The sequence below is a fragment of the Camponotus vicinus genome, unplaced genomic scaffold, assembly GCF_025532165.1.
Source record: "Camponotus vicinus isolate PSW18456_S1 unplaced genomic scaffold, iyCamVici1.0 SCAF_1, whole genome shotgun sequence".
In the NCBI taxonomy this organism is placed as follows: Eukaryota; Metazoa; Arthropoda; class Insecta; order Hymenoptera; family Formicidae; genus Camponotus; species Camponotus vicinus.
In genome coordinates, this window is record NW_028141945.1 from 32,959,730 (window position 1) to 32,982,168 (window position 22,439).

Sequence of the window (22,439 nt, forward strand, 5' to 3'; positions counted from 1 at the left end):
GAAAATAATTACCTAATCGATATTGCAAATATATAATATTAATAAATAAAATATATTAACATTCATTATTTTAAATATTAAATAATTCTAAATTTTTTGTGTTTTTCATGTCGACGTAAATCTGCTCACGATAATTAATTTCCTTTTAAAAGATAAAACTTTCTAGCAAAATGAACTTCATCATCGGTACACTATAAAGTGCAACCTTACGTAGGACGCATTTTTCTTCCAATCTACCGTGAACTTCGCAGACCATGCAAAGTGTTTCATCATTGCATTTATTTATTCTGACGTAAATCTTCATGTCTATGACGCAGTCAAGAAAATAAACTCCGACTGTTTGCATGTCAAAGTCAGTTTCTCTTCGAAAAAAATTTACGTACATATGCAGAATACGTATATATTCTAGGGTGGAAAAGTTCCATTGGCAGTAGGGACTTTATGGAGTTAAACTTTGTTATGCGGAATGCATTCCTCACGTCGTTCCGCGTCGTGAATACCACGGAACACCCGTTTCGTTAATGCGCGCGCATCCTGGCGCAGGATTTCGCACTGTCGAAGTTATCGCGAAGCCACATTAAATATACAATTTCGTGAATGAACATCGAAACTAGAAGAACGGATACAGAGATATATAATAGTCGCGATGGAGAACAAAATTTCAAGTTTAGTCGCGATAACAAAGGAACCGAGCAGAAGATAATACAAATACGAAACAAGGAGAACAATAAGATCTCTCTCTCTCTCTCTCAGATGTAAATGCACACAATTATCATGAAATATACGCAAATTAATCTCATCCACAGGTCAAGTTCCAATGAAATACAAACCGAATAGAGTAACGAGAAGGCGGTACCGCTGAGATAACGGAGATTAACGGGTGTTCAAAAGCGAAGGCGTCTAAACAATCTAACTGACAGAATGAATCGATTTGATTAGCTTGGCTCGAATTTAGCTGAGTTGAGCTAAGTTTATCAATTCAATCATAGTAGATTTAATCTTTTTAAACTTAGTAATATATTACTAATCTCTAATAAAATTCAGGAAGATACTTCTTAGATTGATCGCGATAAAAAAAGGTAATTTTAATTATCATCCGATGTATTTTTTCAACAATACACTCAATCCGACTAACCAGTTAAATTCACGCACCATTTTCTCATGTATATACTAGATAAGATTCATGACGACACGGATCACAGACATGGGTCTTTCGAGGGAAAACGTCACAGATTGTAAAATTTCCGAAAATGTTCTTCGAGAGGATACGCGGACACACATTCGATCGCGGACATCGACAATGCGGTACTGAAACGATGCAAATGGAGCGTGACAAACGGAAAACCGGAAGTGATCCAATGGGTGGAGAGACATTCCCATGGAGCCGACCATCACTCGGCACGATGCATGACGTCAGGCTTGGGTGCGCGAGTGTGAATGCATCGAGTGATCTCACGGCGACAACGCTGTGATAAGCGTCCGATGCACCCGGCAGTGATAAATGGCAGATGAGAATTGATAGTTTTTATGGAATCACCCAGCAAATAAATTCGACTTTATTTTTACATGTCATAAATTAAAAGTTCTTAATAATTAAGCATTAGAAAGAAAGCGATCTAAAAAATTAAGGTATATGACAGGCTATGCTTGTGAGATTGACTTATTTATGTTATAAATAAAGAAAAAATATTTATTTAAAAGAAAGAATGAGACACAATTTAAATTCTATTTTTTAATTATATATAAAAGCGTAAACTCTTCAGTTTCGAAATTAAAATTTAATAAGATTTGAATTTTTATTAATGGAATATTCTAACGACGTTTGATAAAAATACATACAATCAATTAAGAAATATTTTAAACTGAAATTTTATCGTCAATAAGAATGTGCAAACAATGGGAGAAATGTTATATCGAGGAAGATACGACAATGCATCAGAGCTACGTTCCTGGGTACATAGACACGTTTCCTCCACCAAGCCAAGTATGGCGCATCGGAGGTGAAACATTCATAGAGAAAACATCTCGCTCGTTAATCCGATCGCCTACGCACGAATTCCCGTCGCACGAGATTACATCTCGAGCGACTCGAGATTATGTCGCGAGAAATTCCCACCAAACTTTGGCGTCCCTGACATTCTGGATCGGAATTCGCGGCATCGCGCAGCGGCGTAGCGTTTCGGGGACCGACGCTGTTATCTCTCGCGGAAAATCAAAGATCATGCCGGCACCATACGGACGGTAAACACGACGAAATTATTACGGCGGAATCCTTCGAGAATATTTGTTGGAGCAAGCAGTATAATAATCATGGCTTATGAGGTCGCGGGGATTCCGCGTGCGTCACCGTCGTCGTGGAAATTACTTGGGGGAGAGAACAGACATATGTAATGTCATTTATATAGCGCATGACCGGAATTTGCTCGTGATATTACACTGTAACTCAGAATTCTTCCCCGTATTCTCGCGACGATGCGCGTCATCGTGTCATTTGCGAATCTGTTTCTCTCCAGATGAAGAAAAGGTAGCAGCAGAACACTTGCGATTTTATACGTAACATAAATAAAAAGTTTGAACAAAAATATACTTTGAAAAATAGATATTTGTGTTTTAAAGAAAAGTCATTGATTAAGATCAAAATGCGAAATACGTGTTAGCAATGCACATGCACAATATCACGTGGAAAAATCGCATGGATTATCGAGAGAAAGAAAAGAGCCTACTTCTCTCGCTTCTTAGATCGCATCCTTGTGTCATGGAAATGCTCGATCCGGGATGGTATTGAAATCGAAATGATCGATCTCAATTGCATTAAACGTATCGTAAAATACAAACGAATGACCATAATTTAGTTACCATAATTTTAGAGTGATTAAAATAGAGATTCAAGACATGTCAATCTTTATTTTATTGTGTATTTATAAACTTTTTTTTTTCAAACAAAAATCAATATTAAAACCTGTTATGAAAATTATATTAACTGTCACTGTATAATTTGTATTTGTTTATCCTTTAACTTTGATCTTCATCAACGACTTATCACTATCATATATTTAAAGGTTTTATGACATACATTGCATATAATATTTTCCTGCTAAATATTTGTTAATAACTGTATGATATATTGTATAAAATAAATTTCGATTCAATATTTGTTGATATTTGCAAAATATATATGTACATATATACACATACACACACGCACATGTTTCCTATAAATATAATCGTAAAATCTCAAAGTTTTAATTATCGATATTAAATACTGTTTCGATTTCGATCTGATAACATATATCAAATTGGTTAGCGCGGCAAGCGCAAATATTAGCAATACATTTCCGCCTGTCAATACGTCGTGATATTTGCGCGTATTGCAACATCGAAATGGAAACGCATTTAAACGCGACGTATGATTATAATTAACGATCGCAAGTTTTTTGTTTATCCCATGTTATTTTTTGTCATACGTCATTGCTGTCCTCTATGCCAGTTTATTCCATAAAATCACTGAAATGGACACATCCATTCAACTATAGTGCAATCTAAAAAATTTCATTATAATTGCCAAACACATAAGAATTTACCAGAAACATACAAAACTAACTAAGCATAAGAAAAAAATTGAATTTTTATAATTTTTAATCGCGACTGATTCAAATGAAAATTGTCTCGAACGTGCATTTAGATTAATCCGATATATCTAATGGGCGCCTGATAAACAATTTCGTACGCGTACATATCGCGCGAAGGGGAAGCTCTAATTATTATCGTACAGATAAAGACCAGGGTGTGTGTGCCCGGATTAAAACTCCCTCCTCGTTATTCGCACGCGATTCGCACGAACGTCGAACCGAAGTTCGCAAGTCCGCGAGCAGTTCACGGCGGAATTGCGCTATTACTAAGCGGGATGAATCACGACCGACCAGGAATATCGCGATACCGGTACTGGCAACTTTCCGGATAATGCGGCGAAGAGTACGGGGAGTGGAAGAAGGCATCGACCAGGGGCGGCAGACGAACGGGCGCCGCGGTAGCCATCCTCGTTATCGTCCACCCTCTCGCTTGTACGAAACTGGAACAACCTCCCCTCCTCTCCCCCCTCCCCCCTCCCCGCCGGAATGCTCGCGCAAAACGTACGACCGCTCGGCACGAGATATCCGTTCCGCCTCGCCATATGGCCATTCATAAAGCGGCCTTAAACACCGGTCTTAACCACCCCGCGGAAAACGGGGCCGTGATTTATGGGCCGCAGCCGTGGATTTTGCCTCGGAGAGGTCCCCACTAAAAATTTTACGACTCGCAGAATCCGAAGAACTATTCCGCGACCGCGAACCATCCCGCTGCGGTCGCCGGATTAACCGCGACTTCTCTGTTATTTCAAAGTGCGGTTTCACGTTTCTTCTTTGATACCGTTTGGTTACAAAGGATGAGAGTATTTTCCGATGGAAAAAAATTTAACCGACAATGTTGCGCTCTTCACAAATATTTTTGCTCGGGACATACGTACACTTGAGACTTCTGTGAGAAGGATTAAAAGTACGATCACGTAAAGCTAACGAAAAGTTAAATGTAAGTGAAGAACAGCGTTTCTCTGCTAATACTTAAGTAGTGATGTGAATTTTCACGAAAGAGAGAGTTTAAATCTTCACGCTATTTATCTTTTAGTCCATACGGTAGTATGTTTGTGAGTTTAAAGTAGTTATTATCTCCACGATATAAAGTATAAAGGTCATTTATTAAAATAATACAAAAAGTTATTTTTATCTGTTGTAAAGCAAGTAAAAAATATAAAAAGAGATGTTTGATCAACTTTATCTGAAAATAGAGGTTGATGTTTATTGATCTGTTAAGATGTATTCATCCTATTCATGCCTATTCATGCGTTTTTGCACATGAAATGTATCTCGCATGGGCGTTTTCGTCGATTTCTTGTACGATTAACATCGGAAAGAAGTCGCACACACGACGGAATGCGAGCTTAACTGTAAAGAGTCCTCGAGCACGTACACGCGAATCCTGGAGAATCGTTTCCACCCTCGGCGTCTGGGTAAACATCGTCGTCGCATCGTTACCGGTTGCAATCTCGGTCGTACTCGCGAAAATCTGAGAGAGGGACTCGATATCACCTGGCTTTGGAGAATCGCGAACACCACGGAGAAGGCTTATAAACGGTAAACTTAAGTCAGATAGATCGGCGCGCGATATCGCCCTTCGAGCTTTACAATAATCTGGCGAGTTTCACGATGGATTCCATTTGGATCTTCCTTGGTGCACGATAATACGAAGGGACGAACGCGATGATAATCAAGATGAAATTGTCGGGAACGAAACTCGGGCGTACAAAGGACGCTTTGATCGAATCGCAGACAAAGAGAAATATTCGATGATCGTCGAACGATTAATTAAAGTAATTAGAATTTAATTTAATGAGCGTTTTATTTTATAAATGCATACATACACACGCACACACGCGCACACACACACACACGCTCTCTCTCTCTCTCTCTCTCTCTCTGATGATTTTTGATCAGTTCATTTTTCATGATGGGATTGTTTTTCACAGAGAAACAAAATTCAACAATCAAAGAGAGAAATTTAATTAAATAGATATTTAATTTAGTTGATTTTATATATGGAATTATTTAATAAATGATTGTAATAATTATATTTAATAAAAGTGCAAGAGATTTAATTTATATATTAAATATATAAATTTAAAAAAAGTGAAATTTATATATTTAATTAATGGTTTTTATAAAAGATGTTGAAAAAATTTAATAATGACACTTAATAAGTCTTGTGATCACATTGTAATCTTGTTCTTTTCTTTTCTTTTAATAAATTTGTGCATTGCATAATGACATATAAATTAAATTTGAAATGAATAAATTAAATGATATTTTGTATTGATGCTCACAAATCGTATTGACCTACTTCTGAATAACGAAAATTGCATTGCATTTACCGAAGTATACATAACGCATATTATGCGGTATAACGATTTAACAAGGATGTTAATTATTCAAAACATTATGCATTTATTTTTTCAACCGTCGTATGCGACTTCAAATTTTAATTACATTTTTACCATGTGCCGGACTAATTCATTCGCATTTATGAATTATTGTTAAAACAAAAATTATTACACATTAATTTGGCGTTACACAATTCACTATTCAACATTTATCCGACAACCCTTATTGCTCGTTAATGAATCATGTTTAATCTCAATTTCATAATAATTTCTTAAAATATTGTAATGACAGTGAAATGACATTTGATAATAATTATAAACATGTATGCATTTTTTAAATCAGATCTGTACAAATTACAACGATAAGAGAGATAGGGAAAGAGAGAGAATATATTTTATCTAAATCACTAAATTATAATTCTGCACATATAATAATGAAGATAATAATGTGAGAGGCAGGAATATACGACATCAGTCAAGGAAGCGAATGGGATATGCCGTCGGAGGTCTCGGGCAAATTTTTCACCCTAAAGCTCCCCTTGCTGCTTGATTACATTAGGGGCGGAAACGACCTTCCTTTTCAACCTGCTGCGAACCGGCAAAATCTTTGAATCGAAGTCGGCTCTTCGCCGACAAGAATCTCGTCATTAAGATTTTTGATTTGAATGCAAATGGCTAGTTGCCCCTATCCCGCTCGCGTAGATCCCACCCACGCTTTAGCGAATATCTCCGGGGAAAATGAACAGGCTCTGTGTCTCAGATGAAGCATCCCGGGATGCACTCGAGATCGATGTTTCGTAAAACGCGCATAGCACCCTCGCTCTAAAGGGAATTTCTTTTTTTGTTTAGCGCGTACTTTACGAGCGCGATCGCGCGAATCAATCCCATTTACTCTTCGTGCCTTATCAAAGACGCGCCATATAAAACGAAGGAATTCAGTAATATTTCTCTTCTCTTTCGAGCGACGCTATTGACAATCGTACATATATCAATTCTTTATCAATTCTTTATTATCGTACATATATCAATTCTTTATCAATTCTTTATTATTCCGCCTGGAAAATTTTGTCAAGTTTCAGACGCGGCTTTCTTGATTTTCCTTCCACTTTTCCCAAGAATAATAATTTCTTATCATTTGTTCCTCGCGATTTCGTCGCGTCGCGTCTGCATTTATAATCTAACAATTTTTATTAGTCCATACAACTTTCGCAATTCGAGTAATTTGTCGCAGGGGGACGCTCTTCATCACTCTTCGAATCCCGTCGTACGGCAGACAGTGGGGGGTCGTTAAAGTTTCAACCAAGAATGGCCGTGGTATACGCGAGCGTCCTAAGTTAAAATGGAGCTCGTCGTGTGCATCACGCCGCGGCTCAGGTAAGGCGAGACGTAATTTACTGGTTTCTGCTTGTTACACCGACCGCACGTCGACGTGTCGCCGGGCGTTTGCTCGTAAAGCCGACAAACTCAACGTAATTTTATCCCGTCTCTAGATACGCCTCTACATGTACTATACAGCTTCCCGTATACCACGGTCCTTCGCCCGTGCCCTTCGCCCTTCGGCCAAATGAGATTTTGCTCAACGCAGACAACGCAGGTTCCGCAGGATACGCAACGCTCGCGCTCTACGGGATCAGGACACAACAGTTTATGTAATCTGACACGGTGATCTTGTCGTGGTTAACCTTTATCCGCGCAAGCAAAGTCTCGAGAATATTCATTTTTTCATGGACAGAAGGGAAATTACTTTCATCTCTCCCTCCCTCTCTCAAGTTTCTGTTACATACCTTAAAATTCAACTAAATTGTTTTAAAAAATTTTTATTTATCAAGAATAATTATTAAATAACTATTTATTCTGTACAAGTAATGTTCCGCAATTTTATAAGATGACTGATTAATTTAAAAACGAAAGGGAGTTAACGGTCCGTAAGATAAAAATCAAAATTAATAAAAGGAAGGCTAAGGACCGTAGCGTAGATTGTTAGTACGTAATTAAAAAATCGGAACGTAAATCTAAGACGGAAAGTTCGTGTATTCATTAATAAATTTGATAAAAAAAAGGATATTATCCGTCGAAGAAATAATTTAAATACAAGATGTATGTCGACATTTTAGATATTATCGATCGGTCCTTAGCCTTGCTTTTATTAATGCTGATTAATTTAAAATAGCGATAAATGATTTATTTTAAAATTACTTTGTCTACATAAAAGAATTTATGGCAACGCATAATTTTCCATAATTATTTTCCTCCTATAATATAATGGCTATATACCTTATGAAAATGTCAAAATATATAAAAAGAAGCTTGTAACTATAAAAAAGTTATATCGTAATTAAAAAAAAATCGATATATAATGAATACACGTGCGACTACTCTACTGAAAATACCGTATTTTTTGTACAGAGATATGAAATTAATATAAACAATCTGATCGCGAGTATCTGATGCGTATATACGAGTATCGGCCGTCAACGAATCGCAGATTACATGAAAATGGCTTTTGATACCGCAATAGCTCGGCAATCGGATTTGCGAGTGAGTCGAGGTTATCCCTCGAAAGAAGAATTTACATGAGGATTTACATGGTTTGCTAGAGACAGTTGGAAAGGAGGGAGGAGGGGGCGATTGTGAAGGCAGTAGCTGGTGCCCAATATAAATTCAAATGTATTTGATGCATCATCGAACTACGCTTCTATAAAGCCTCGCCGTTCCATTCCGTGCAAATTTCTGTTTCGATGTAAATTCCATTTTTCTCGACGAAACTGTTGCTATATTGCCTCTGAAAAAACGCTGGCCATAATATTTGACTCGCAAAAATAATGAAAATATATTTACCAATCTTAAAAATTTCAACTAATTTAATTTAAAAGAATAATTGTATCATCATTGATTATTATTTCAAATGTCAATGATCATTTTAAACAAACTGAACTTTTTATATATTTTCTGTATATTTTTAATATATAATATACATCCTTTTCTTTTTAAATTTTTTAAATATTTTTATAAACGCTCACATGAGTGTATACATATTTCCCCTCTGTTCTTTTTCGTATAATTTGCACGTTTTTATTGCACGTTGTTTACGCATCAGCATCAATCGGTCTTTCAGTCGTAAATTCTCGATCTTTCCATTGCAGGAAGTTCATATATCGTGTCGGGAATGCGAATTCAAGCTCAGGTGAGGAGGTTCGAAGCGAGGTGAACCCAGCCAGGGGACAAGGCAGCAGGTTGATTGATCGCGTGTCAGGTTCCAGCCAACCTGGCGCCAGTTCAGTGGTGCCCAACTCATTGCCACACGGCAATTCTCATGGGTGCAAAGTACGAGGTCTATTAACGGAAACTAAAGTCACGTTTTTACCGGAGTAAAACTAAGCTCGACAATACGAAGCTACACACGACGACGACGATATGTAAAAAAGTATCTCCATCTTTTATACGCAGTACTATGCAGTCTATTGCGAGCAATGTATGTTACGTGGGAAATAAATCACTCGAATAAAAAATGACGTCGAAAAAATAAGAATTGTTTTCTATAAAAAACTCATAAGACAACTGTGATAAATTCTGTTTTCATTCATGACGCAGAGAGACCTGTCTTCAGAAGTGCAATAAACACGAGTTATTTGAACTTAAATATACATGCAAGATTCCTCTACGATTTAGAACAATGTCGTAAAATGAGGCAAAATTACGCCAACAGAAGTGACTTTAGTAATAAAAGGACCTTTTTTAATATCGAAAGAAATAATCTCGGTTTGTTTTAACAGAATTTTCACAACATAATTACTCAGAAATGACATGATTATAAAACTTATATTACTTGTTATATGCGAAATTCGTTGATACAATTTACATTCGCTCTCTCAAGCTATAATAACATCCATGTATATTTAAGGAAGATTGCGTTAACGAAGTGACGGTTACTTCTATCTATATCTATTATACATTATTGTTATGCTATTGGAGCATAAAACATATTCATGTGACCCATGCAAAAATTACCGTCTTCGTTATAAACAGGATAACAACTATAAACGAACGACGTACTTGCACCTACACGAAGAAGTTTACCAAGGAACTATGCTCTTCGGTAATTACGTTAAAATGGCGTAATTACGAGCAGAAGAAGATGTACCCCGAGTATCGGTTTCCCTTGATAATACATACATACATACACACGGAGCACAAATAAAAAAAAATAACTATGAAAAAAACTCGGTCAGGGTAAACAGTAACAAAGCATCGCGCGCGCGGCGAACCGTTTTAATTCGCGAACAGAAAATACACGTTTCCACAACGCGACGATCGATAGGGGAGTTACTTCGCGTACGCTCGACCGGAGAGTGAATTCGCGTGCGCGCGAATTAGACTCGCATGAATTTCAAGGAACGGGAGAGAGGAGAGCGAGAGAGAAATAGAAGAGAGCGAGAAAGCGACGACGAATTTAAGCCCCGAATCCTACGAGGACCATCCCCCTCGCGGAAACGAATCACGGTTCTGCACGCCTCCAACCTCTTGTAACCTGTCCGTCACTTTAAACCCTCAACCCTTCCCCAACCCTCTCTGTGTCGGCTCTCTCGCCGCGCCAAGTCCCTTTATTTGATCGACGAGTGACGTTATCGCGAGTAATATCGGACGGCGAGAAGGAGAGAGATAGATAGGTAAAGAGGAGAGAGATAGAGAGAAGAGAGGGAGAGAGAGAGAAACGACCAGCACTTCCGATCCGCCGGCTCACTCCATCAAACATTCATGCTGTCGGCCGCAAACTCGCGCAGTCGACCAACCAGCACCAACCCTATGAAAACGCGCCCGATAAAATGCAGTCCATCCCGACACCTTTTGTGCATCCGTGCCGTCGTAACGCTTCGCACCTACCGTCGTTCATATAACCGAGATTAAACCTTCGTTTCCGCCGCGTCGCGTTTCCTTTGAGCCTCCCACGAATTCGCTCGATCGTAATTGACCTCGCTCTCTCTCTCCCCATCCCTTTTCCCTCTATCACCTTCTCTCTTTCCGTCTGTGAACATGTCGTATTTTTAAACTTTTATTTTCAGATGTTATTCTCTCGCAGCGCATACTTTAACCATGCAATGAGCACTATTATCGTACCGTATCAAAAAAAAAAAAATTTCTTCAAACGAGAATCTAAACACGAGTCTTTAGCGCGCGCTGCTTCTCCCGTCGTTCGAAAATCGCTCCAGTCGCAGGGGCACCTTCCGAGGGGTGCGTTATTTTAGGATGGGATCGATCTTCAAGTCCGCGTCGCGATTATGCGCCCCGTGTTTTTACAACGGCCGGTAATAGACCGCGGGCGTAAGCGACGATGCGGACGATTGCTTCGTTAATTGAGCGATCCCGAGGTGCGCCATCACGTTTATTCTCGGGCTTGGAGATTTTTAACGGACGGAACAGTAATCCGACGAGGATAAGGAGGGAGTGGATAATTCGATAGAGATGAGAATCGCAAATTTGAAATCTAATAAAAGCGAATAATGCACTTACGCTATCTAAAATCGTATTAGATGTCTTTGTACGAGTCATTTATTCGGAAAGTGTGTGACGTGAATGACATTTTTGCGGTCCTTTCAAAATATCAATTGAAAACTCATCTATAGTAGCAAACGCAACTTTCAGCTTCGCAGACTCAAGTAGTTAATAAATACGGTACGAAACTTGGATATTAGCTTTGTCGCGGGTTTATAAGTGTTAATTAAATCGCAACGTATAAATGCCGAGAAGTTAATGATGTGGAACTCGTGTTAATGCGGAATGTTGGAAACTTGCCATCTTGCGCAACAATCAGGGTAATCTCTGGGGACCGCGAATGAAAAGCGGAGGAGGAGGGGAGAGGAAAAAGGATGGACATGGAATGAGAAAGAGAGGCGTTGAAGGGGAGAGTTTGGACATAAGGAGAGGAGAACGGACTCTAGAGCACTTCGTCACACTCCGGAGAAGACAGAGAGGACACGGCGGCTTGTTCTAGTTTACGGTTCTCAAAACGAGAACATGGAGGAAACTCAGGCACCCGTATGTCCCACGTGGCTGAGAGGTTTCCCCGAAATTGTCGGTGAATTCGGGCGGGTTCGCCGCCAGGATGACTCCCGCGGGAGTTCCGATGAAAGATACTCTCGCTCGACTCTTGTCGTCCGCCATTCTGATGCCCGCATCAAAATTTGAATTTTCGTCAGAATTACCATACATCAAGAACAGAGACCGTTTCATCTCGACTACCGAGGTTGTGTGTCTTTCAGAATGCTCGAGCAAGATGTGAGATAAAGGTCTATTATTTAAAAAGGACGTTAAAACCGATCATATTTCAATAAAAAAAAAAATGGAAATTGTTGAAAATTGATTTCTCGCGAATAATAATTAAAAAAAGAAAGAAAATGTGTACGTTTCAAAATTATATATGCAGATACATATATAATTTATATAATTAATCGCTTATGAGAAACCACTAGGGTAGATAATTCGAAGTTGAATTTATTAATTATGTAGTCAATCGATCGAAGCTAGACTTGATTAATTGCTCATGGTCCATCCAGCTCATTATATATTAATGCATCAGTTGTCTCATGAAAGGATAAATATAGCATAATACATTGAACATGCGACAGATTAATATATTTACACGTGACAATAATTGTTCATGTTTGCATCCCATAATTAGCGGTAAATATAATATTGAATAATGTTAAATGTGGCGCGTAAATCGAAATCAAAACAAATTAACGATCTTGCATAAAGCAACTGTCAATTTCTCAATTTTAAAGTAAGTACATCATCTTATCGCCCGTTCAACTCGAAATGCAACTTTATTTCATTCTATCTATTTTCCTGAATGTAGTTGTCATTCTGTTAAGTTAACATCTTTATCCTAACGACGATAATTAGACCGACCCATCAAGTGTAAAGGTGCTTTTGCAGAAATGGCCGCGATGACGCTTACTCCCGCATAAAAGCGCGCTGCCGACTGTAATAATCGCGCCCGTCTGCAAATCCGTCGCGGACAGTTTTATAATCCGCCGCTTTTACACCCTCGCTTTATTAATACGACAGGAACGGGGTTAATCCATGGCGCGCGACAACGCGAAAGCGCCGAATTCACCGGGATTGCATTGTTCGCGAAGTTTAAAAAATCCTACTATCTTGCGCGAAAAAAACACCATTCTCTTATACACACTTTCTTTTTTAACAAAGATACGCCATAACGTCGTTTTCTCCAAAACTCGTTATTTTTAGAGTCGTCAGAAACTTCCAAACGAATCGCGTATAACTTCGAATAATGTACATTTTTGCAATTGCAATTTATTTCCTGCTTTGAATGAGAATTGCGTTCTATTCTTCTTTACGAGAATTGTCGCAATTTGTCTTACGTTTTATTTATATTATTTTCAAGAATAAATAAAATAAATCGTAGGAAATAAATTTGATTTCACTATCTACGAGTGTATTGTGTAGAATCATTGGCATTTTACTTTAAAAATTTTGCATATTAAATCGACTTCTAAAGATTTTATATTATTTCATAGAACTCATGAACGTTTATTTTACATGATATTTTTAAAATTTTAATTTTATTTTACTTATAGCGTAAAACACACACACATGAACGAGTAAAAGATAACCGCGTGTTACCTTCGTTCTCTTGGAAGACCGCAAAGAGAAATCGGGCGCTCTAATAGAATCTCGAGTCACGTTTTTTTTTTATATTTTGCAGTACGAAGAGTTTGGCTCGAATTTTTAAAGTGAGAAAATAAATTTAAAAGAGGTTTAAGGGGAAAAGCAGAGTTGGCAGAGAGTTCGCTTTCGCTTTGACATTTTAATGCGACTCGCGACTCTTCGAAAAATTCATCGAGCGTTTTAATCGATATCGCGGCTTCGTTCTCGTCGCGCAGTAGGTAGGTAATTACGCGAAAAGCACGAATCGGTTCTCCAATAACTTTGCAGAGAGAAACGCGATTGAGGATATACTCTTATTAATTTCGTTACCGAACTCTTCCGTTTTTGATATCGGCGTGCTGAATCGTATCGGTTCATTATATCGGTCGAAGATAAATACAAGGTAAACTCCATTGAACTTTAGAATGAAAGGTCTAGGAAATTCTCAATTTATTTTTGTTCGATAAAAGGTGAAATTAATAATTTTAAATTAATTAATATACACGATGAATTCTCCACGTAAAATGATCATGATCTAGTCTTAGCGCTTCTCTTTTACCTTTCCGGTTGGTTTGCTGGCGATAGACCATAAATTCGTGTTCGAAGAAAATGGTGTCCCGCCGCGAAACAGACACGAACAACGCTGAAGAAGACGGCGCGCTTTGAGCTCCTAATCCGCCGGGGGAGATTGAAGAAGTGCGGAGGAAAGAAGTCACGGGAGGAATGAAAGGAACAAGGGTGAATTCTAGAACAAAGAACAAGCGAGATCGCGACGAGCGGAGGGATTTGATACACCGAATGAAAAATACACGCGAAAAGACGAGCGACAGCAAACGAGCGGAAAAAAGTCGCGAAACGTCGTCCTCGTATGTCGAGAGAATTAGATTTTGTAACCAAGCGTATGATCTTACGTGATATAATCTACGACAGTAAACAAATGTTTAATATTCCTTTTATCTTCCAGCCGACTATCTGAATCTTCTTTCTTTCTCTTCCTCCCTCCCCCGTTTTCCCTCTCTTCCTCCCTCCTCCTCTTCTCTATCTCTAACTTGCGGTAGGTTATTAGCGTTGCTCAGTGCGTTAATTAAATCTTTCAACGGCCACTCGGAGGCCTCCTACGCACGTGCGACACGACCGCACCGCGACCGCATCTGTCATTGCGATCATTACGGGATCGTTGGCACGTCGTCGCCACGCGACGGAAGACGCCGGCACTGCAGGTATTCCGTCTCGGGAATGCAAATGGCCCCGCCGTGGATGGTAATATGCAGATTAATCCGACCAGCCCTCAGCCGGCCGAAAACTCCTAACTATTCTCATTCCCGCATGGAGAGAGTGTGCCGAACTGTTTGCCGCAATCCCGACTTGGTTCTTATGACAATTGGCTCGTACGTGAATGAGAGGATTGGATTTTAACACTTTTATCCCGAGAAAAAAAATTTTTGTCGAGAAGTGTCCCTTCGACAAGCTTTTTTTCGAATCTTTTACTTTACGCTTAATTATCCAGATATTCATTGACAAATTGCGAAAAATTATTTGCTAAGAAAAACACATGATTGAAAAGATTTTTGAAGAAATTCTCTGCCGCATTAAACATATATATAAAGAACTTGAAATATTCATTTAATATTAGGTGTATAATATCAGATTTATCAAATTCGATTTACATCACTTTCGAAATAAACACCTCGTTTAAGGGATACGGTGTTTGTCGACAGAATTATTATCGTGGGAATTACTTCGCGAAATTTTCGCAAATCGTCCTGGGATGTAGGCAGAAATCTGATTTCCAAGTTTTGTAGGAAGCTTGGGAATTGTTTGGAAACTTAAATTGGGGTTAGCGTTATTACTGAGATGGATTAAGAGATGCTTGATAAATGTCAAGTAAGGCATCATAATCTCGCAATAATCTTTGTAATCTATCAGATTAATAGAAGAGAAACTTTGTGAAAAACATAAATGAAAAAAAATTTTATATTATCAAAACATAGCAAAAAATGAGATAAAAGTCGTACTTTTCTATTGGCACGAAAAGTGGAAACTTGTGTCAAATCGTGCTTGCATTATAATTAAAATGAGTCATTTGTTTGTAATTAATGACAAATTTCGAGTGGGGAAATTGCAGACATAAATGTATATAATGTGCTGCCAGTGTACTTGAGTGAAAGGTACTAATGGAATAAATCTAGTTTTCGCGTGAATTACTAATAAATTAAATCAAACCCATTTTTCTTTCAGAGCCAACTTTCAAATCTGATAATTATGAAATATGTGTAATTTGGAGAAGATATAATATTGCCTTAATGTGCACATGATTCTTAATCGTGATTTTCGGATGAATTTGCATTATTTAATCAAATACATCATTTAAACTCATTAAGACTAATTAAAAAATATTAAAAGAGAAAATGATGAAATAGTAATAATATTGTAATAAAATTCAATAAAAATTAAAGAAAGAAAAAGGTTAAAAATAAAATTAACGTTATTATACATATTCTTATTAAAATTTAATCTCTATTTGATGTTGTGTTTCGAGATTTGTGCTTGATATATCTCCATTATAACATTTCAGGATACATGTACATCATTTATAGGCAATAGTAATGAATAATAATGAACAGATGCCGATATTGCTGGATATTGATGATGGTCAAACGAGCGTGGACTAAAATGAAAAATTTGCGAAGCAATACGATGAAAACAATTCGTCTCAATAATGCCACTCGAGGAATATCGATGTTATTTTATTGAAAGGGTAGCTGGGTGCGAATAATACCTCCATAAATCATGAGGACGCAGCGTAGACAAATGTTTCGCTGTACCAATGCGAACGATAGGTAGAAGCGTACATTTGTGTGTACCGTATTTTATTTTCTTTCTCGAAACCGTCAAAGCATTCGTAAAAACATTCTCCAAAAATAACAAAAATAAATAAAAATAAATTGACTAACTTTGGCCCAGCCTATTTTTCAAACTTACTATATAAACTATTTAAAATAATTATTTATAAAATAAATTTATATATCGACTTGTGCTATTATGACAAATCTCCAAGTTAAAAATTAAATTATCTTTATAATAATTATTATGAATTTACTTTCACACACGCGATTAAGGTGTACGTTCAATTTGCCGCTAATTAATCTCCGGATCAATTTATCGTTTGAAGATTTCGTGACAACCCTTTCCGCACCCAGGAGGATGCTATTATTCACCGATGCATCGGCGCATCTGCCGCGAACATCGTGTAATTCCTCGGGAACGAGGTTGACTCTGAAAGCGGCAGGTGGTTCCCGAAACCGGATCTGATCGATAGACAAAGGAGAGAGAAGCTTAATGACGAGACGACGATCAATGGCGTACTGCTCAACGTTCATCTCGCGATGTCGATCGCACTCGTGTTAACGAGAAGTGATAATAATTAATGTCCTTTCCATGCGAAACTTTTTCACCGCGTACTCATGACCGAGCACATTGCGCACATTCCTGTCACGTATAGAAAATACGCGATGTGTTCCGAATGTTCGCTGTGTCAGAAGTTTTCGCCGAAACTCGATTTTTCGCGCGACCAGTAACAACACATCGTGTATCTCTGTCATACTAGACGAGATAATATTGTTCGTTCACGAAATGAGAGAGACTGCATGTTTAACGACCAAGCACCATCAACTTCGCGAGATATTTCAGTTGTTAAACCGTAAAATGTTAAATTAAGTAATTAAAAGATCCTTATTTAATCTCATTAGAAGATAATCAAGAATTATCAGAAGCATTTATATAAATAGCATATATAAAAAAATATACCATTAATATAATTATAATAATCTGAAAATCGTCGGAAATATCCTTTGCGAAATTGTATATCAAGATTTATATAAGATTGTATAATTTTAATATTTTATATTGAATATTAATCAGGTAACAAATGGATCTCATATATATTCTTTAATTAATTTTAATATTTTATATAATTTTAATATTTTATATTGAATATTATTCAGATAACAAATGGATCTCATATATATTCGTAAAAAACATACGAAATCGATAAACATACGAAAAGGTGAATCTCATTCGCGACACGAATGCGATTTTCGACGCGCTTTTCGCGAAGAGAAATGAATTCGACGGGGGAGAAGCAATTCCGTATTAATAAAAATGAAGGAATCCTCTTTCTTTCCCTCCCCCGTTCGAGCACGAGCGAGTCGTTATCGCGAGAGTGCATACCCGCTCTCAGGTAGTCTGGGCACGTTTTTAAAGTGTCTCCGGTGTCAGAGTTCTCGCAGGAAACTTGGAGAAGACGACGCGCGCTTCGGAGACGTCCATTCCCTGGAGAAGATTTTCGCGAATTCGTTTCGGCTGGATTTTCCACCTTCAAGTCGGATACGTTTCGTGGAGGGAGCGAGTGGGGCGCGTAACATCGCCGGAATGTCTCTTCGTGGAACAATATTTTCGTTCCGTTTCCTCGCGACCGTCATCCCCTCCGTTGCGTCTTAGAAGAGAGGATATATACGTCGACCGCTCTCGACGTTCGCGAATATGGTAGATCGAATTTCGCGTTTATTCGTATTTGCCGATCGACGACCTCTGTCTATTGAACTGTGTCATATTGCCAAGCCGATATCGACATTTCTCGCGCGATTAAACAAGGATAAGTTATATCCCGGACGAGTTTGTTTCGAATTTCATTAGGGGATCCGAATCCGTATGCATTTCTCGCCAAAATATTTGCAAGGAAAAATATGAAAATTATATTATCTAGTAAAAATATTATGAAAATTATATTATTTTTATTATTTAGTAAAAATATTATGAAAATTATATTATTTTTATTATTTAGTAAAAGTATTATGAAAATTATATCATTTAGTAAAAATATTATTTCGTCATATCTGTTCGGCGAGCTCAAAGTCAATCCGCGTGAATATGTTTTCGCAAGATCCGTTAAAATTACATATCGCGCGACTCGGCGGAGAACGTTTTCGTCCGTCTATCAAAACTTTGATAATACTCGAGGTCGGAGAAAGGGGTAGCAGCTGGTCCACTGGTCGGCAAAGAGGGTGCAGAAGGGAAACTACACGGGAGAAGAAGGAAGAGGATTACGAGGAGGGATTGAGGGACCGAGAGATGTGGGTCGGTGATCGATTGCGACGGTACATACACAATAACCGAGGGGATAGAGTCATGTATTCGGGCTAAACAGCCCATTTGCCCAGCACAATGGAAGGCGACGTCGCTGTGGGCCCGACTTAATTACCAGAGACTGCCTTTGGCAGATAGAGGCGGGAGGAAACGATAGCGAGTCTTTATCAAAAGCGTCTTATATAGCTTCGTTTAATGGCCGCGCAAGAATGCGAATTTGGCGACATGCCTGAGAATCTAATCTAAGAAGTTCTCCCGGACTCGCCTCTTAAACTCCGCGTTACACTCGAGCGATTATAAATCACGTTAGCCATTGTTATAAACGCGCGATTATTACTATCGCACTTGAACGTTAAATCGCTCATCTTGACGTACGATGTAAAGTACAAAATGACGATTGTAAAATTTATTTTTCTGATGTATAAATTACACAAATGTGTCCCTTGTGAGAAGAATGATAAGTCGCTTATGATAAGAATCGATAAGATATTTTGAAGCGTGCGCAAAGGAAGTGCATCCTTACGTAAGAAACTCAGCCTACGCACATCGGAATTCGGTATAAATTGTACGAATCATCTGTCTCCTGCATAACGCGTATGATGCGTCGCGACGCGAGAGACCGAGGTATTTTCCGAGGAAACAAAACAGTTTCCCGATAGTTCGCGAGCGCGACGCGTGAAAACGAAGGGAGCACTTGGCCATTAGTCTGCGCGAAGCTGTTAGTATATATCATTCTGTAACGAGGGAAAATTGTGCGAGAATCCGCGCCACACTTACCGGAGTTTTCATAAAGTTCGCCGGACGGGAGAGGCCACTGCATTAGACGAAAGATACCTGGAACACAAAACGAAAAGAAGACCTTTAACTCGTGCGGAAACTACGTTTCTCGCAGAGAAACTTCGGATTACGTCGAGTCACAAATCTCGGCAATTAGCCGGACTATCGCGACTCTCATCTCTTCGACGAGATAAATAGTTCGTTAATTGCGACTTCTTTATTCGATATTAGCCGCTGCTGATAAATATATTATAAGGTCGACCCTTAAAATAGATATTTCGATGTGAAAATTCTGTTTTTCATTGCACGCTTTTAAAATAAATGAGAGAAAATATTTTGATTCGATGAAATAAAATGTTATCTTTTAAATGCTCGAGAAAAAACATTTATAAATATTATAGATAAATGTATAAATAAAATATCAATAATAAAATGTATATAATTTATAAATAAAATATTGTAGATAAATATTATAGAGATAGGGAAATATATAGATGGAAATTTATCCGGATTTAATTTCGCCATAATAACTGGAGATGAATTAAATTTAAGCCAATTTTAAAAATATAAAAGATTCTCAATGTTAGATGATTTATATTTTCCATGTAGATTCAATCACGCGTTGAAATTGATCGATGAACAAATTATAGGGGGTAACAAGAAATAACATTCCGCAAAAATGAACGCATTCCGTGCTTAATAAAAAACGATACTCCACACCAAACACCCGATCCTCCGATTTCATTACCGTGCCAAACGAAGATCCTTACTAGGAGGGAAAGATCCACGAAGATTTCCCCTGATGTCGGTTATTCTGAAGTCGAAGGGACAAAATGAGATAAACTCCAGGGTACTCGACGACGCGAGTCCGAGAGAACGCTCTTTTATTTCAGCCTTCTGTCACGCCACATACGTGAATTGGAATAGATCCGAAAGTGAGAAGAGAGAGAGAGAGAGAGAGAGAGAGAGAGAGAGAGAGAGAGAGAGAAAGAAAGAGAGAAAGCGAGAGAGAAAATAAACATACACACGAGTCGTCTCCGCAAACGCACGCTAGACGAGTTGGCCTGAGTGGTTTCTCGTGTTCAGCACGCACACACACACACATACACACAGACATACACATACAACCTAGCACAATCACCGTCGAGTGGTACATCGCGGCATTATGTATTTCGTGCGCACCCGGTAGAAACAGCGAAAGAGCCTCCTCTAGACTCGTCCTTGCACGCAGGAGGACTCGCCACGTGGAGAGTACGTACCGCATAGTAATAGTCGAGTGTTTTCGCGCTTGTCGAGGGAAAAGCAGTTGCAAATGTTCGTTTGACCGCGGGTTTGAGCAGCTCGCCAGAATTTCGCGGGTTTGTCATCTCATTGCGTCATCTCTCGCGCTGTCTGGAGAGACGAGAGCTTCTCGTCGAGAGGAAACTTTCACGATGTACAATATGGCATTAAATTCGCGACGGTGTATATATTTACACGATATACAGAGTGTCAGGGCAATCTCTTCCCGCAAAAAAGCTCTTGTAGCTTACCTCGAGAGCTTTTCAAAACACTATAATAAAGTATTTTTTCATCGAGTACTTTTCGAGTCACGAGGCTTGAAATAATCTCTTCATTTTACATAAACCATAAAATATCTAGTAAAATACTTATTTTTCGATTATTTTCGATTATAATTTACAATTAACAATTACATTTTTTTTTTCAAAACGTGTTTTCTACATCAATTGATTCCTCTCATTATATTTTGTACATAAAAGTATTAAGGTAAGATCATCAAAAAATGAATATTTTACTAGATATTTTATGGTTTATGTAAAAATTAAGAAATTATTTCAAGCCTCATAACTCAAAAAGTATTCGATGAAAAAATACTTTATTATAATGTTTTGAAAAGCTCTCGAGGTAAGCTACAAGAGCTTTTTTTTGGAAGAGATTGCCCTGACACCTTGTATATGGCCGCGCAACATCAGAAAAATATTTTTATCATTGTCGTGCAATATCCGCCATTTAACGATTTATTTGATAATCGCGCGAAGTACAAATAAATTTCAAATTAAATATAAAGCTAATTTAATTAAATCTGCTTTATTTATCCAAAGCTATTATTTCGTTATTTACTACTTCATAAATAAATTTCATCGAACCACATTCGAAGTAAGAGATGTACAATTAAATGCGTAAATTATGCAAAATCAAAGTAATTACCAGAAAATCCAGCGACGCCATCTTGTTGATTTTCCTGGACTCACGTCGAACCGAACGGAACATGCGATTAATTGCGTATTAATAATTAACACGATACGCCCGGCACTTTATACGGCACTACCGATACTTATTGCATATACATATATATACAATGTATTTTAAGGAAACAAGTAATGCGAAACACGCACTCCCGATATCCATCGAACACACGACGCGTTTCGACATGTAATGTATTTATGGAAGAAAAGTGACGCGGGACAACTTCGCGACGATGTGCGCATCACTCGAGTTGTGAACCTCGAAGAATCCTATTAATTCCCGATCGTAACGCATGTTTATCAACACTCGAACGCGATCGAACGTTAATTCGATCCAATTAGTCACTCCTGATACGCGCAATATTACTTTAAAATCGAAAAAATACGGAGACACGAAACCGAGAGACGTTCGATATAAAGAGGTTGCGAGGCGACTGACTGCGAGTCCCGAAACGCGGTATGTGGGCTCAAGGTGACTACGTAAGTCAACAAAAAATGGGCGTCGCGCGCGACTCAAATATTTGTTATTGTTATGTTACTACGTCTATCACTCGAGCTGCGTATGACCTTGTAATATTATAACAGGATTAAATACTGATACTTTAATTTCGATTTGTGAGATATTAGTGGAA

At 38.2% G+C, this 22,439-nt stretch overlaps 1 protein-coding gene across 8 annotated transcripts in view; it reads right to left on the reverse strand.

Moving 5' to 3' along the window:
* The window catches only part of LOC145962087 (protein Fe65 homolog), a 141,956-nt gene that overhangs the window by 100,682 nt on the left and 18,835 nt on the right, over nucleotides 1–22,439 (reverse strand). For 3 of the 8 annotated variants that reach the window (XM_083082898.1, XM_083082912.1, XM_083082957.1), the window contains exon 2: nucleotides 19,562–19,618. The gene's annotated coding sequence lies outside the window, so the exon portion shown is untranslated. Of the gene's footprint in view, nucleotides 1–1,135; nucleotides 1,307–3,770; nucleotides 3,928–19,561; nucleotides 19,619–21,769; nucleotides 22,242–22,439 lie in introns of those variants that run through there. The other 5 variants (XM_083082906.1, XM_083082949.1, XM_083082921.1 and 2 more) reach the window with 5 other exon arrangements.